This window comes from Phascolarctos cinereus, unplaced genomic scaffold, assembly GCF_003287225.1.
Source record: "Phascolarctos cinereus isolate Bilbo 61053 unplaced genomic scaffold, phaCin_HiC Scaffold_5;HRSCAF=322, whole genome shotgun sequence".
NCBI lineage: Eukaryota > Metazoa > Chordata > Mammalia > Diprotodontia > Phascolarctidae > Phascolarctos > Phascolarctos cinereus.
The window spans coordinates 51,721,300-51,738,391 of NW_027555958.1; positions in this window are offsets into that span (position 1 = coordinate 51,721,300).

The following is a 17,092-nucleotide window of genomic DNA, read 5'->3' on the forward strand; positions in this document are numbered from 1 at the left end:
GAAGGAGACTATAATATAGAAGTACTTTTTTTATCCAGGGGTCACTGAGCTGGCAACTTCAATTATCTGGAACACAGACAAATATAGGGGTCATTGATCTGGCAACTTCAATTATCTGGAACAAAACTCCAAAACTAGGACTAAGGGATGGGGGGAAGGCCTCTGAATATTCAAAATAATATTCTGAAGTCCATGCACTAAAACTCATGAACTTTACTCTTCGAAGAGCCCAAAGTCTCTTACTGTATCCTATTTGTTCTTATTCCAAATACAATTTAAACAATGTTGGTAATTTTTTCCAACCCACAGCACGTTAGAAATAGATAATTGGAAAGGAACAGGCAGGGAGGCTGCTAGAGGTTGGTGACTTTGGGGAGGGAAAATCTTGCAGGATTTGAGAAATTAAAGGAGAAAAGGCAAAAGATAACAACTAAATCATTATTGATTACAGAGATGCAAATTAAAACAACCTTGAGATATTTTACACCTATCAGATTGGCTAAAATGATTAAAGGGGAATGTGACAAATGTTGGAGGGGATGTAGAAAAATTGAGACACTGATTCACCTCTGGTAGAGTTGTGAACTGATCCAACCATGTTGGAGAGCAATCAGTAATTATGTTCAAAGAGTTATTAAACTGTTTAGACTCTTTGACTCAGCAATACCACTACTAGGTCTATTTTCAAAGATGGTTAGGGAAAAAGGAAAAGAACCTATATGCTCTAAAATATTTATAGCAGCTCTCTTCGTGGTTACTTAAGAAATGGAAATTGTGGAGATGCCTATCAATCGGCTGAACAAGTTGTGGTATAAGATTGTGATGGAATGCCACTTTATTATAAGAAATTATGAGCTTATTGATTGTAGAAAAACATAGATAGACTTGCATGAAATAATGAAGAGCAAAATGAGCAGGACCAAGGGAACATTGCAAACCCATGTCTTTTGCTTTTTTAAATGTTAAATTTCAAGATCTTTGCTCCTTTATATTGGTACCTGTTAAATTGTGTGTGATACTTACTGTGGCCCCTCACCAAATGACTTTTTTTTTGGTTGCTTGCATGTTTTTTCTTTGACCTGGATGCTCTGGATTTTGGCTCTGATGTTTTTGAAATTTTCATTTAACAGTTTCTTTCTGGATTTGACTGGTGGATTCTTTCTATTCACTTTGCCCTCTTGTTCTAAAATGTCAACAGTTTTCTTTTATGATATTTTGAACTATGATGCCCAGGATCTTTGGAGGTGGTGGGGATGGATTGCAGATGATACAATAATTCTTATATCGTCTCCTTAATTTCTTTTCCAGGTCTTTTTTTCAAATATCAGATACCTTAAATTTTATTTTATTTTTAAAATCTTTTGACTTGGTTTTAATTTCTTATTTTCTCATGGAGTTTTTAACTTCTTTTTGGCCTATTCTAATTTTCAAGGAATCTGTTACTTGGGTAGGTTTTTGTATCAATTATGCTAAGCTGTTAATTCTCTTTCCACATTTTGTTCCACTACTCTCATTTCTTTTCCAATTCTTTCTTATAGAACTCTCATTTCATTTATGATATTATTATGTTCTCACTTCATTTCTTCTGGAAATTGATCTTGTGGCCAGGCTGCAAATTTTTTTTTTGAGGTTTTGCTTGTAGGTATTTTGGAGACATTTTCCTTTACCTCCCCCTCCTTCCTAGATTGGGACTTGGTGTTAGAGCCAGAGCTCTATATGCTTCTGTTGGGACAATTGTTTTGTATGTATGGTCCCAATATGTCTAAACTGGATTCTTTGTGTGTGTGTGTGTGTGTGTGTGTGTGTGTGTGTGTGCTTTTTGGTGAGGCAATTGGGGTTAAGTGACTTGCCCAGGGTCACACAGCTAGTAAGTGTTAAGTGTCTGAGACTGGATTTGAACTCAGGTCCTACTGACTCCAAGACAAGAGCTCTATAAATTGGATTCTTGCCACTATATTCTCTGAGTACTGAGTATTGCATTTTTCAAGGATCATAGGATGGCTAAGGAAAGGAGCTGAAAACTTTCAGGAGGCCTGATGAGATGTATGGTCTGATTACTAATCCTCTGGGCTTTCCTGGCTCCAGATCTATGTTTGAGCCTAGGAAAGAGCTGTAGACATACCCCTGGGTGGACTTCCAATAGACATTTGCTGGCCCCAATAAGTTGACCAATCAACATTTATTAAGTACTTATTATATGCCAGGTGCTGTGCTATGTGCTGGGGCTAAGCACAAAAAGAGGCAGAAGACAGCCCCTGCCCTCGAAGAATTTGTAATTTAATGGGGGAGACAACATGCAAACAAATATTTACAAAGCAAACTATTTCCAACATAAATAGAAAGTAATTAACAGAAGGAAGATATTGTGATTAAGAGGAGTTGAGGAAAGCTTCCTAAGTGGGATTTTAATTAGGACTTGAAGTTAGTGAAGCCAGTAGGTGGAGATGAGGAAGGAGAGTATTCTTGGCATGGGGAACAGTCAGTGAAATGACCAAAGCTTGGAGAAGGAATGTCTTGTTCCTGGAACAGCCAGGAAGCCAGTGTCACTAGATCAGAGTATATGTTGAGGAGTAAGATGTAAGACTAGGATGGGAGGAGGGGACTAGGTTATACAGGACTTTGAAGGTCAAATGGAGCAAATACAAAATGCTCTGTTTGGAGGCAATAGTAAGCCACTGGAGTTTATTGAGTAGGGAGGTGACATGTTTGGACCTGTATTTTAGGAAAATCTCTAGTGGCTGAAAGGAGAATGGATTGGAGTGAGGAGAGACTTGAGGAAGGCAGAACCACCAGCAGTCAATTGCAATAGTCCAGGTGCGAGTTGATGGGGGCCTGCAATAGAGTGGTAGCAGTGTCAGAAAAGAGAAGGGGGTATATTGGAATGATGTTGCAAAGACAAAAATCAACAGGCCTTGGCAACAACTTGAATATTGGGGGTGAGAGAGAGTGAGGAATCCAGGATGACTCCTAGATTGTGAGCCTGTAGGACTGGGAAGATGCTGCTGTCCTCTACAGTAATAGGGAAGATGGGGGTGGGCATGTCCATAGTACTTGTCATGTACTATGGATTCCTCAGATCAAGGGGTTCAAACAATCCCTTTAATAAAAACATCAACAATCCCCAGGTGAAAAGCAACTTTCAAGGTGGTCAAAAAGCAATACAGGAAAGTAAAAGCGATTAAAAACTGCCAGCAAGGAAAATAAATGCAGCTAGCCAATATTTCCCTGGAGTCTCAGGAGCTCTTTACCAATGTCCTAAGATCTTTTATATTCTCCTTGCCTAAAAAACCCAGGTCCCAAATCAATCCACCAGGTGGTAAGATTAACCCAAACCATCGTAGGTCTGCTCCATAGAGTCCTGGTTTATATTAGCCATTGGCATTGTGGAATTGAGGGGGTTAGCTCAACCTTTCCCAGTGCCATTAACTTGCTGGCCCATAACACCAAGGAAGTGAAGAGAGGTTCTAACACCTGGTTATTCCTGAACACTCCTCTGCTCCATATGGCCCAAGACCACACTAGTTTTTTTTTGTTTGTTTGCAACATCATTCTACTGACATATAGAGTTTTCAGTCCACTAAAACCCTCATATCTTTTTTGAGATAGCTTTCTGTATTTCTGCCATCTACACTTGTGAAGCTGATTTCTTTTGAACCTGAGAGTAAGCCTTTAAATTTGTCCCAAATGAATTTTATCATATTATATTAAGATCATTTGGGATCTTGATTCTTTCTCCCCATGTTGTAGTAGTCCCCTTCTAGCTTTCTGTCATCTGAAAATTTAGTAAGAATGTCAATTATGCTTTTACCCAAATTATTGGCAACTTTGTTAAACAGCACAGAATGAAGCAAAGATCCCCAGGGCACTTCACTGGAGACCTTTTGCCATCCCAAATTGTATACTGAGTAATTAATGTGTTCATTAAAAAGTCATTAATGACTTCTTGAGTCTGTCCATTCCCTCAGTTCTGAACATTATCATTTTGTCTCCATCTCTCCATCATTTCCACAGGAATAGTAAGAGATACACTGTCAAATACTTTGCTAAATTAAGGTAAATTATGTTTACATAATTTCCCTAATCTACTAGTGTAGCAACTCTGTCAAGAAAGGAAATAATCTTGGTTTCTTGATGAAACCCTGATGGCTCTTTGCAGTTGCTGCTTTATTCTTTAGATCTTCATTAACTATCTCTTTAATGGTCTATTCTACAACTTCCCCAGGAATCAAAGTAAATTTGATTGGCTTATGGTTTTCAACTCCATTGGGAATATCAACTTGGCTGCGGGAAAGAGGAGGAATTAGAGAGGGGAGAGCCAGGAAGTAGGGCAATCAATTAGGAGACTATCGTAATAGTTCACTTAAGAAGTGATAAGGGTTAGGAGAGTGAGGCTGAGGCTGAAGCTGAGGATAAGGTCAGGATTCTTTTCCTTCCTCCACAAGTGCTTCCTTCTCACAGGCTTGACTCTTTCTCCTTTCTACTGCTGGACATTCAAAGACCTATGATCCAAAAAGGCTTGCCATTTTATAGACAGCCCACAAGGTATGGCCAGCCAATCCAAAAATACTTCCTATGCAACATCCTTCCAGGTCACCCAATGGTTTTCAAAGATGTTTAAAATGATCAAATTAATTTAAAGGCCATTATTTAAAAAAAATCAATAGAAAATCTCTCCTGGTTAAGTTATAGAATCTTTATACTTACTTCAAGTGGGGTGGGATGATTTAATTAATGGGCTCATTCAGCCTCCACCCTTACACTTAGCTTTCCTTATGAACCTCAAATCATTTTTTTTACCCCCTCATTGAAATTATTCCCAGTTGTGTTTTCAGAAATTCGTTCTTGAGAGTTTTCTATACTGCTTGGAATCATTTCCCCAAAGCATTTTAATCAGTGGAATCTTGTCTCTCTTTCTCCGAACTTTTGAAATCTGCTTTCCCAAAATCTAGACTATAGATTAGACTTATACCTGACTTTCCTCATTTCTACTACAAATTCTAGGAGGGAATGATTACTTCCTCCCATGTTTCTATCACTTCCATCCTCAACCAGTTCTTTCCAGTTAGTGAGAACCAGATTCAAAACAGAACTTCCCTTTATTAGCTCCTTTGCCTTTTGAATGATAAAATTATTCTTAAGGGAAGTCAAGAAGCTATGAGCTCCAGCAGATGTCTGAATAATCAAAGTTCCTCATCACTGCAAGATGTGCCAGCCTTCTGATCAGTTTCCCAAACTCCCTATCTATCTCCTCTTTCTTTCCAGGTGGTTTGTCATTTCTGTTTCTCCCTCCATTCATCTTCACTGAATTGCCCTTCATCATGCTTTGCTTCTCATTCTAGAATTTCTTCACCTCCTCTTTTAAAAAATAATCTGTTTTATTTTTTTTTGGAATGAGGTAAAGCCATTTAAATTGACATCCCAGTCATAGGCTTCATCCCATCAAGTTTCACTGATACCTATGGGGTCAAATTCACTTCCTTGAATTAGGATATCTAGTTCCTCTTGCTTTTTGTCTTAATTTAGGGCATTTGCCTTAATTTAGGCATTACTTTTTTGGATTTCTCTCCACTGAAATTCTTAGTGTCTCAGCTCCAATTCTTCTAACTAAATTATAGCTAATTTCTATGGTATCTAGCTTGGCAGATATGCCCAGGCAGTTATTTGTTTCTCTCACCTTCTTCATTGTAATGCTTTCAAAATTAGATTTGCAAGACATCGAGCAAATATATCTTACTGGCTTTCTTTGAATTCATTTCATCCTTGGCCAGGAGTCTGTAGTTCCTAAATTTTAAGACATAATTTGGCAGTCCAATTCGTATTTTCAGTAATCATCTTATTAGCCACTAGCAATCCAAGAGCCATTAAATCCTTTAACAACCTGGACCATTAACACAAAGACATGAAGAGACTTCAGAAGGTTCACAATCTAGGATACCTCAAGTCCATAGTAAATAAACCAAGCACAAAGTACCAAGGAGTGCAGAGAAGAATCAAAGCATAGTAAACAAAGTTAGAGAATCTCAGTTCAAATCTTAGTCCACTACTTACTACCTGAGTGACCCTGGACAAGTCACATAAGCATTCTGTGCCTCTGTTTACTTATCTGTAAAATGAGGAACCTGAACTAGGTTGTCTTTAAGGTTGTCTTCTAGTTCCAAGTATGTAATCCAATAAGTAATATTTCCTCAAGACAGGAAAACCTAGGTTAAAGTCTCACCTCTGTTACTGTGTTTCATCATTTTCTGAATATGGCAAGTCAATTAATTTCTCATAACCTCAGTTTCCTCATCTATGGACGAGGAACAAAAATACTGATCTCATAGGGCTGTTGTCAGTCTTCACTAAGATATGTATCTAAAGTGATTTTCAAACCTTAAATTGCTGCATCAATCACAGTTATTATCATGATTGTATGGTATAGCAAAACTCTCAGTGTTTTGACAGGATTTGTCTACTAGAGACTGACATCCTTGGCCTACTTTAAAAGAAAATAAAAGAAAACAAAATGAAAACGCAGGTTCCCATGTTTGGTGACACTGTAGAGTGAGTCTCTGTACTTGCCATGGCTGCTGGGCACACACAAAAGCATCCAATGAGAAATACCAGGGGACAAAGAAACTTCTTCAGTGTACAGGAGATTGAATGATAGAAAGATGTTAAGATAAGTGGTTATCTCTTTATGCAATAACTGTGTTCCAGAAAAGTTGCATGCCAACTGATTTTTGTAAATCAAACCTGTTTTCTAGCGATAAGACATTTATGAGATCATAATATCAAATACTTTCATTCATCTTCGTTTGGCAGTGGTACTTAACGCTTTAACTTCCTTTCTCTGCCCTTTTCATTCCCAGTCCAACCAAGCTCTTTGAGCTCTCCCAATAGAATAAGGGAGCAGCTAGCTGGCCCAATGGATAGAATGCTGGACCAGGAGTCAAGGAGACTCATCTTCCTGAGTTCAAATCTGGCCTCAGAAATTTCTTACCTGTGTGACTCTGGGCAAGTCACTTAACCCTGTTTGCCTCAGTTCCTCATCTGTAAAATGATCTGGAGAAAGAAATGATGAACCCATTCCAGTATCTCTGTCAAGCAAATCCCAAATGGGGTCATGAGGAATCAGACATGACTGAAACAACTCAACAAGAACAACTTCATTTTAAAGATGCGGAAACAAGCCAAGAGAGGGGAGCTGATTTGCTCAGGACCACAAAGCTAATTAGTGGCAAAGCTAAGAAAAGCTCACTGACTCCTATGTTGGTGACCTTGGGCAAATCACTTCCTCTCTTTGGTTCTCAATTTCCTTGTCTGTAATATGAGATGGGATGTACTAGGTGATCTCTAAGTTTCTTTTCAGATCCAAATGCTATGATCTCATGACTCTTTGAAAGCTTAGGACTGTTTGTTTCTACTATAAAAATGCATACATACATATGTGTATACACATCTTTATGCACCTATGTATATATATACTATATGTGCAGATATATAGTGCATAACACATACACAGGAATACCTTACTGTAAGAAAGCCTAATATACAAAAATCTGAATTTACCAAAAAGAAAAATTCACAGATGAATTTTCATCCTTTTACCAAGAATTCACTTCTGAGCTACTAGGCTTCATATTCTATTCAGTCATCCCCAAGGAAACCAGGGTCTAACTGAGTATCTTGCCATCCACCCTTCTGTTGCACCATGGAGACCTCTTCTCCCCACCTGGAACAATATCCTTTGGGGATCTTCAGAGATCATGCACCCCTCCCTGGGAGAGCTGATACACTCTGTTTTGCAAGTCCAGTCAAGGACTGACTGAGTGATTCCATTTGGGGCTTGTCTTAAAAGACTACTAAAATTCAACAAAATGTGATTGATAGGAGAGGAGAAGTCTCACCAAAAAAAAGAGGCAGCTAGATGTAATTTCAGAGTACAGAACTATCTCGAGTTCAAATCTAACCTCAATATTTATTAGCTGGGTGATCCTTAGTAAGTCAATTAACCTTTTTCTTCCTCAGTTTCCTCATCTGTAAAATGGGGTAATAATAGCATCTACCATTCAGGGTTGTTGTAAGGATAAAATGAATAATATTTGTAAAGCTTAAAGTGATATATAAATGCTAGCTGTCATTATTATGATAGCTGAGGAGGAAAGGAAGAGCCTATGAAAATGTCTCAGCAATAATACAAGGCAGCTGTACCTCTACTGTCTCAAATTTTGCTCCCACTTCCCTACTGGTGCGAGAGTCTGCTGAGGACAGTTTTTCCTATTGGTTTAGGAGGGGGTTAAGACTTTTTTATTGCTTGTCTTTTCTTGTTAAATATGTTCTATTATTGTAGTATAGTTAAGTGCTTTATTATTAGAATTCTGGTGATTTGCCTATTCTGTGACTAAACTCTGCTCTGGATAAGGACTCTATCTGAGAATTCATGCATTGAAAGTAAATGAAGTATGAGGAGCTCTGGGATGGTGTAAGAAATCCCTGTCATACATCCTCTACCCCTATTACCCATTGCCCATCAGTACATAGCCATAATTATGTCACCCTGACACTCAAAAACTTTCTGTGGCTACCCATGGCCTACCAAGACCACCAACTCCTGATTCAGGTATTCAAAGTGCCTCATCTCCCTCTAAACCTTGTGTATCCTATTATCAAAGGGTTGTTGTACACCTTTCAACTGTAATTAATGGAACCAGAAGATGCTTTATTCCAGGTCTACATAACATATGGTCTGCAGGCCACTTGCTGCCCGCCAAGGCAGCCCGTGGATGGTATGTTGTGCAGGGCTTTTAGCAGGCCGCCCAAAATCCTTTAGTGAGCTACAAGTGACATGTGGGCTGTAAGCAGCATGTGAGCCAAATGTTGTGTAGGCCTGCTCTATTCCCTAATACCTTTATCAGAGGAGAAAGCCCCTTTGATGGAGTTACAGAATCAATCAACCAATCAAACATATAAACTATGTTCCAATATTTCCTGAACACTCTATTAAATCAATCCATCAAGCTAAGTTTGAAGAGTGAAGTAATTTGAGCTATTACACAAAATCAGATGATGAAATGTATTAGGATTGGTTGAAAGAATTAGACATGTCTACATATGAGTGTATAATTTTAGATATCTAAGTATGCATGTGTGTAAGTGTATGCATATATGTGTGTATGTACATATGTGTGTTTGTGTGTATATATGTATGCATGTGTGTAACTGTGTATATATACACATACATATATACACATATATGTGTATGCACACACACATACACACACACACACACACACACACACACACACACATATATATATATATATATATATATATATCTCCACACTTAGTTGGAACGTTTTTTGGGGGAGGAGGGACAAATGGGGGAAAAAGAACAAAGTGAAAAGTGTGCAGCAGAGAACAAAAGAAAACGTACAAGGAAGCAAAGAAAAGATGGACAGCTTGTAACATGATGTGTAGTACTTGTTATATAGGTTTTCTTGAAATGGAAATTTATTGCTCTACATTTTGAATCCTCTTATGTTCTATGGAACACATGGCAATGCTTTTTTCTTCTCTTTTCTAACACAACAGTATTTGTTTTAGTATTTAAGTTTAAAATGAATTTAAAAAAGAAAAAAAAGAAAGAATTAGATACACCTCTACATATTAAGGAAGGCTACTTCAACTGGAGTATTTTCCCACAACTATTTCAAGAATCAAACTACCAGAGAACTTTGAGAAGGATACTGTTCTTGGAAGCAGCAAAATGGAAGAGGGAGAGCCACTCTTCCCTATCCCTCTCCCACTAACTTTCTTTAGATTGATAATAAACAAGGAAGTAACTGGGACCTGAGAAAGGATAAACTAGATATGCTAACAAAAGGCAGCTTCAGAATTCTACAAAGGTAGTTCCCATCAGAGAACTACACATACCAGGGGAAAATGTCATGAAGACTCCAGGAAATAGACTTCCATCCACCAAACAGCTCTAAGCTGCCGCTTTGGCTACATGTGCTTTCTAAGCTTGAGCCCACTTTGTATGTACTTGTGCGAGAGAATCTGCCAAGCTTTTGTGGGGAATGTTCAAGCGAGCTTTTCTTATTATAGCTTCTTGGCAAATCCTTCTAAAAGCTAAAATACAGTTAATCTTGGTTGGTTAATTGATATCAGATGTATGATCAATGAGGAACATACCAGTGGGAACTCATGACTAACAACACTAGAACATCTCACCCCTGATGAATACCCTGAGAACTTGGAGGGGGAAAGTAGTCAGCCACCTTCTAGAGCCCCAACCAGAAGTTCCAGTGGGATTCAGGAAGTAGCCCAAAGGAGATACTTCCTGTTTTTCTTTTAATAACATTTTATTGTTTTGTTTTGTTTTTTATTTTTATATTGCCCAAACTTCTTCCTGTATTACCCTGACCATACCATATAACAAAGAATTTTTTTCTTTTTCTTCTTTTTTAAATATAAATTTGTTTATTTTTAGTTTTCAATATTTACTTCCACAAGACTTTGAGTTCCAAATTTTTACCCCATCTCACCCTTCCCCCCACCCCAAGATGGCATGCATTCTGAATATCCCTTCCCCTAGTCTGTCCTCTCTTCTATCTCTCCCCCCTTCTCTTATCCCCTTCCCCTTCTGTTTTCCTGTAGGGCAGGATAGACTTCTGTACCCTATTTCCTGTATTTCTTATTTCCCAGTTGCATGTGAAAACATTTTTTTAAACATATGTTTTTAAAACTTTAGCTTTCAAATTTTCTCCCTTCCTCCCTCCCCACCCACCCTCATTGAAAAGGTAAGCAACTCAATATAGGTTATACATGTGCAGTTATGCAAAACACTTGCATAGTAGACATGTTGTGAAAAACTAACTCTATTTCCCTTAATCCTATCCTGCCCTCCCATTTATTCTATTCTTTCTTTTGACCCTGTCCCTCCTCAGAAGTATTTACGTCTGATTACCCCCTTTCCCAATCTGCCCTCCTCTCTATCATCCCCCTGCTGTCTTGTCCCCTTCCCCCCTATTTTCCTGTAGGGTAAGACAGATTTCCATACCCAATTGAATGTGTATGTTATTCCCTCCTTAAGCCAAATCCTATGAGAATAAGCTTCACTCATTCCCTCTCACCTTCCCCCGTTTCCCTCCACTGTAAGAGACTTTTCTGTTTTTTCTTTGTGAGATAATTTACCCCATTCTACCTCTCCCTTTCTTCTTCTCCGAGTATAATCCTCTCTTATCCCTTAATTTTTTCTCCAGATATGATCCTTTAATCTTCAACTCACCCTGTGCCCTCTGTCTATCTATCTATCTATCTATCTATCTATCTATCTATCTATCTATCTATCTATGTATCTCTCTATACATACATATAATTTTTTTCCTCCAACTACCCTAATACTGACAAAGGTCTCATGAGTTATAAATATCATCTTTCCATGCAGGAATGTAAACAGTTCAACCTTAATAAGTCTCTTATGATTTCTCTTTCCTGTTTACCTCTTCATGTTCCACTTGAGTCTTGTATTTGAAAGTCAAATTTTCTATTCAGCTCTGGTCTTTTCATCAGGAATGCTTGAAAGTCTTCTATTTCACTGAATGACCATTTTTTCCCCTGAAGGATTATACTCAGTTTTGGTGGGTAGGTGATTCTTGGTTGTAATCCTATGTCCTTTGCCCTCTGGAATATTATATTCCATGCCCTGAGGTCCTTTAATGTAGAAGCTGCTAAATCTTGTGTTATCCTGATTGTGTTTCCACAGTACTTGAATTGTTTCTTTCTGGCAGCTTGTAATATTTTCTCCTTGACCTGGGAACTCTGGAATTTGGCTATAATATTCCTAGGAGTTTTCCTTTGGGGATCTCTTTTAGGAGGAGATTGGTGAATTCTTTCCATTTCTATTTTGCCCTCTGGTTCTAATACATCAGGGCAGTTTTCCTTGATTGAAAGATGATGTCTAGGCTCTTTTTTTTGATCATGGCTTTCAGTAGTCCAATAATTTTTAAATTCTCTCTCCTGGATCTATTTTCCAGGTCAGTTGTTTGTCCAATGAGATATTTCACATTGTTTTCTAATTTTTCATTCTTTTGTATTTGTTTTACAGTGTCTTGATTTCTCATAAAGTCACTAGCTTCCAATTGCTCTATTCTAATTTTTAAGGAAGTATTTTCTTCAGTAATCTTTTGGACTTCCTTTTCCATTTGGCCAATTTTTCTTTTTAGGGCATTCTTCTCCTCATTGGCTTTTTGGACCTCTTTTGCCATTTGGGTTAGGCTATTTTTTAAGGTGTTATTTTCTTCAGGATTTTTTGGGGTCTCCTTTAGCAGGCTGTTGACTTGTTTTTCATGATTTTCTTGCATCACTCTCACTTCTCTTCCCAGTTTTTCCTCTACTTCTCTTAGTTGCTTCTCAAAATCCCTTTTGAGCTCTTCCAAGGCCTGGGACTGATTCATATTTTTCTTGGAGGCTTTGGATGTAGGAGCTTTGACTTTGCTGTCTTCTTTTGTTTGTATGTTTTGATCTTCTTTTTCACCAAAGTAAGATAATATAGTCTGACTCTTTTTGCCCTGCTTACTCATGATCCCGGGCAATTACTTGAGTTTTAAACTCTTTGTTAAGGCAAGAGTCTGCTTCCAATGTGGAGAATGTACTGTCCCAAACTTCAGGGGTTTGTACAGCTGTTTTCAGAGATACTTGTAGGGACCTGTAAATTTTTAGAGCCATTTTTTATGAGTATTTGGAGGGGTTTGAGGGAGAGCTTAAGCAAGTCACTGCTTTCACTCCACCATCTTGGCTCCACGCCAACAAAGAATTTTTAAAAGAAAATAAGAAACAATCAGCAAAAGCATTCAGTATTTTGAAAAAAAAAATCTGGAAATACAGGCAATGTTCCATACCTGTAGGATTCTGACCCCTGCAAAGTAAGTAGAAGTATATTCCAATATCTCTCCTTTGAGGCCATATTTAGTCTTTGTAATTTTGCAACATTCATTTTGATTGTTTATGGTAGTAGCTATTGCTAATGTATATTGTTTTAGTTTTGTGTATGTTGTTTCCTTGACTCTACTTCACTTGCATCAGTTTCTGGAAATTTTTCCATGCTTCTATATATTGATCCTATATTTTTTAAAAATTTCTTACAGCATGGTAATTAATATTTCATTACATTCATGTACCAAAATTTGTTAATAATTTCCCAACATATGGACACTTACTTTTCCCTCCCAATTCTTTGCTACCACAAAAACTGATATAAATATTTTGTGTATATGGGATGTGCCTTTTTTTTTTATCAGTGACATCCTTGTGATATATCCCTAGTAATAATCTCGAAGGGTACTGGTATTTTAATAGTTTTATTTGCATAAATCTACTGTTTTCCAAAATTGTTGTACTAATTCGCAGCTCCACCAGCAATACATTAGGGTATCTATTGTAATCTCTCCAACACTGATTATTTCCATATTTTGTCATCTTTCCCAATGTTGAAACTTTAGATTTCTTTTGATTTCTTTTTAATGTTTTTATATTAGTAATACTTTTCTTATTATTTGTAATTTGGAGCATTCTTTCATCTGATTGCTAATATCTGTAATTCTGTTGAGACCTGGTTTTTTTTTCATATCTTTTAGCCACTTATCTATTGGGGAATGGTTCTTGGTCTTATATATTTCAATTAGTTGTCTATATATCTTGAATAACAAGTATTTATTCAAGAAATTTAATATGAAGATTCCCCCCCATTGGACTGCTTCCCTTCTTATATGCATTGATTTGTTTGTGCAGAAGCTTTCAAATTCCATGTAATTAAAGTTATTTAATTTATCTATTTTAATTGCCTGTATCCCACATTTTGCTAAGAATATATCTCCTACCCATAGCATTGAAATAATCTTCTCTTCTTTCCATGGTGTGATCTTTAATATTTAAGGTGTATATACATTTTACATGCATTGTGGATATACTGCAAGATGTTGGTCTAAACCTAACTTCTTCCAGACTGCCTTCCTGTTTTACCAGCAATTCTCATCAAATAGAAATCTCTTTCCTAAGTAATTTATGTTTTTGGATTTATCTGATATTATATATTATTCCATTATTTCTAGCTTATTCCATTATTTCTGGTTTCCCTTTGTCTACTTCCATTGATCTACTTTTCTATTTTTAGTCAGTATCAATTGGTTTTGATGGTTGCTGTTTTATAATTGGAGGTCTGGAAAAGTAATTACTCATTTATTCGACCTTATTTTATTATTTCCTTTGATATTCTAGATCTTTTGTTCCTTCAAATAAATCTTATTATTATTTTATTGAGTTCTGTAAAATGTCATTTGATAGTTTGGTATAGCATTAAAACCATAAATTAACTTTAGCCATATTGTAATTTTTATTGTATTGCCATTGCCTAGCTATGAGCACTGAATAGTTCTCCAACTATTTAAGTTGCTATTTCTTTCTTTCTTTAGGGAGTGCTTTGCAATTAAATCTATATATGTATTTTGTGTGTTATGGTAGACTGATCCCCAAGTATTTTATGTATTTAATTTTTTTGGGGGGGAAACGACATTTCCCTTTCTATTATTGCTTCTTGGATTTTGTTATTATTATAATGTGATGACATTGATTCTTATGGGTCTAACTTTTAGCCAGCCATTTTGCTGAAGGTGTTAATTATAAGAAAGATTACATTCTATCTCCCATTGATTTCTCCATAAGAGACCCTCCTATCTCATCTCCAACTGTTCATAACCCTTTCTTTCTTCAAGGCTCTACTTTGTTGACAATCCCTCAATAAAGTCTTTCCTGATTACTCTTCCCAGGTATAAATGATCTTCCCATTCCCAAAGTTTGGCTAGTATTTTGCCCAGGCCTTTCTTTTATATTTATCTGGAAGAGAGTAGGCTCAATTTAGCTCAGTTCCTATATACTCTTGTTCTTCTAAGTTCATATTCACATGATCTCTCTATACCTACTTCACGAATTTGTCAAGGGCTACCCTTCTCCACCCCTATCCAAGGCCCAGTAACTGGAGCTATGAAAGTCCAGACCACTTGAGAGCAGCCTTGGGACTAGGAATCAATGAGTTACCATCACTTTGATTAATTGAAACCCCTGCTCAGTTACCATTGATGGTTCATTCTCTAGGACTCTCTCTAGATCTGGGAAGTGGTCCTATTAATTCATTGATTTGCCCATTACTTCATTCAAAAGAAAGGCAATAAAAGAAATTCTTCATGGGTTTATCTTCAAACAACCAAAATGTCCTTATTAAACATCTTCCATGTGCCAACCATTGTGCTAGGGGTTGGGGATAGAAAGATAAAAGCGAAACTGTCCCTGTCCTCAAGGAGTTTACAATCTAAATTATAATTTTTAAAAATCCGAACCCAGTTTGAATGTCACTTCTTCCATGAAGCTAATGAACGTTGTGTAACACTGTATTTGCTTCTGTTTTATACAATTATGCGACACTTTACATGGTTACTTGTGTAAGTGTTATTTCCCCCTAATAGGACACTGGGAGTTATCAGGGCCATCTGCCTTACCATTCATTGGACATGCAGGGCTTATCCTAGTCTCAAATGAATGCATTTTTTTTTTGGTCTGTTTACTACTTTACCACACACTGGCTGAAGGGTGTGCTCTACATTTACGACCTGACGAGCAAATTGACATAAAAATAAACTAAGCAGAACAACCCTCTTAGAAAATAGATTAAATTCTGAGCCACATTATCCTTCCCTCTTCTCCCTTCTCCCTTCTCCCTATTGCCATTCCCTCTCCTGGTCCTCCTTGATCCAGGGACATAGATAGTGGTTTCCATAGAGGCTGCTGCAGGGATGACTGTCTCTCTCGTTTCCCAGTGTTTGTTATCTTATATGGTTGCTGTAACACCTTATAAGATCTCTTGCTCACATTTTTAAAGGCCGTAACAGTGGTATCACGTTGTAAACTATGCCTATATGGCTGTTCCCAGAATCTTAGAAAAGCAAGGCACCTCAGAGGTGAGCAATCAGCTATTCCAATCCATATCTGAACAGGAATGTCCTCTATAATGGCCTTGACAATCCCAACTTTAGAAATCTCCAGTGAAAGAAGAAATTATTCACTCTAGAGGCAGCCCATTCAATTTTCAGGTAACTCTAGTGTTTAAGAAGTTTTTTCTCATATGAATGCAAAGTTTTCTTCTCTCCAACATCTACCCATTACTCCTAAATCTGCTTTGGGGGCAAAAATGATGTTGCCTTTGTGCTGGCAATCTTCCACATCCCCCTCACTCTTTTCCCATCAGAACCTGGACTTTGTCCTTGGAACAAATAGGGACTGATAGGTGAGCTTTAGCCTTGTCTTATCTGGAACTAGGCCTTCAATCAATCAATCAAAAAGCATTTAGTAAATGCTTAATATATGGGCTAGGCACTGTGTTAAACTCTGGAGACTTTTTTAAAAAGGCAAAAACATGGTTTCTGCCCTCAGAGAGTTCACAGTCTAATGGAGGAGATAACATACAAATAACTCTATACATTAAAAAAATGTATATCATGTGAATGGGAGGTAATCCCAGAGGGAAGGTACAAGCAGTAGAGGGATCTGGGAAAGGCCTCTGGGAGAAGGTGGGATGTGAGCTGAGTCATAAAACAGAGTGAGGATGGAGAGCAACCCAGACATGGTAGAAAGCCAGTGAAAAGGCACCAAGTTCAGAGATGGAGAGTAAGGAACAGCGAGGAAGCCAGTGTCACTGCATTATGGATTATGCTGAGAGGACTAAACTATAAGAAAACTGTGAAGGCAGGAAGAGACCAAGTAACGAAGGCTTTTAAAAGCTAAACAGGATTCCATATTTGGTCCAAGAGATAATAGGGAGTCACTGGAGTTTACTGAGTGACAAAATCAGATCCACTCCTTAGAAAGCTCACTCTGGTAGTGGAGTAGAGGAGAGTCTGCTATATTGTGCTTTCTCTGTTGCACAGAATTCACAGCCTAGATCTGAGTGCCACTGTCAGATTGGAGTAGGGAGAGACTTGAGGCAGGGACACCACCCAGAAAGCTATTACAATAGTCTAGGTATGAGATGATGAGGATGGTGACTCCGTGAGTAATGACA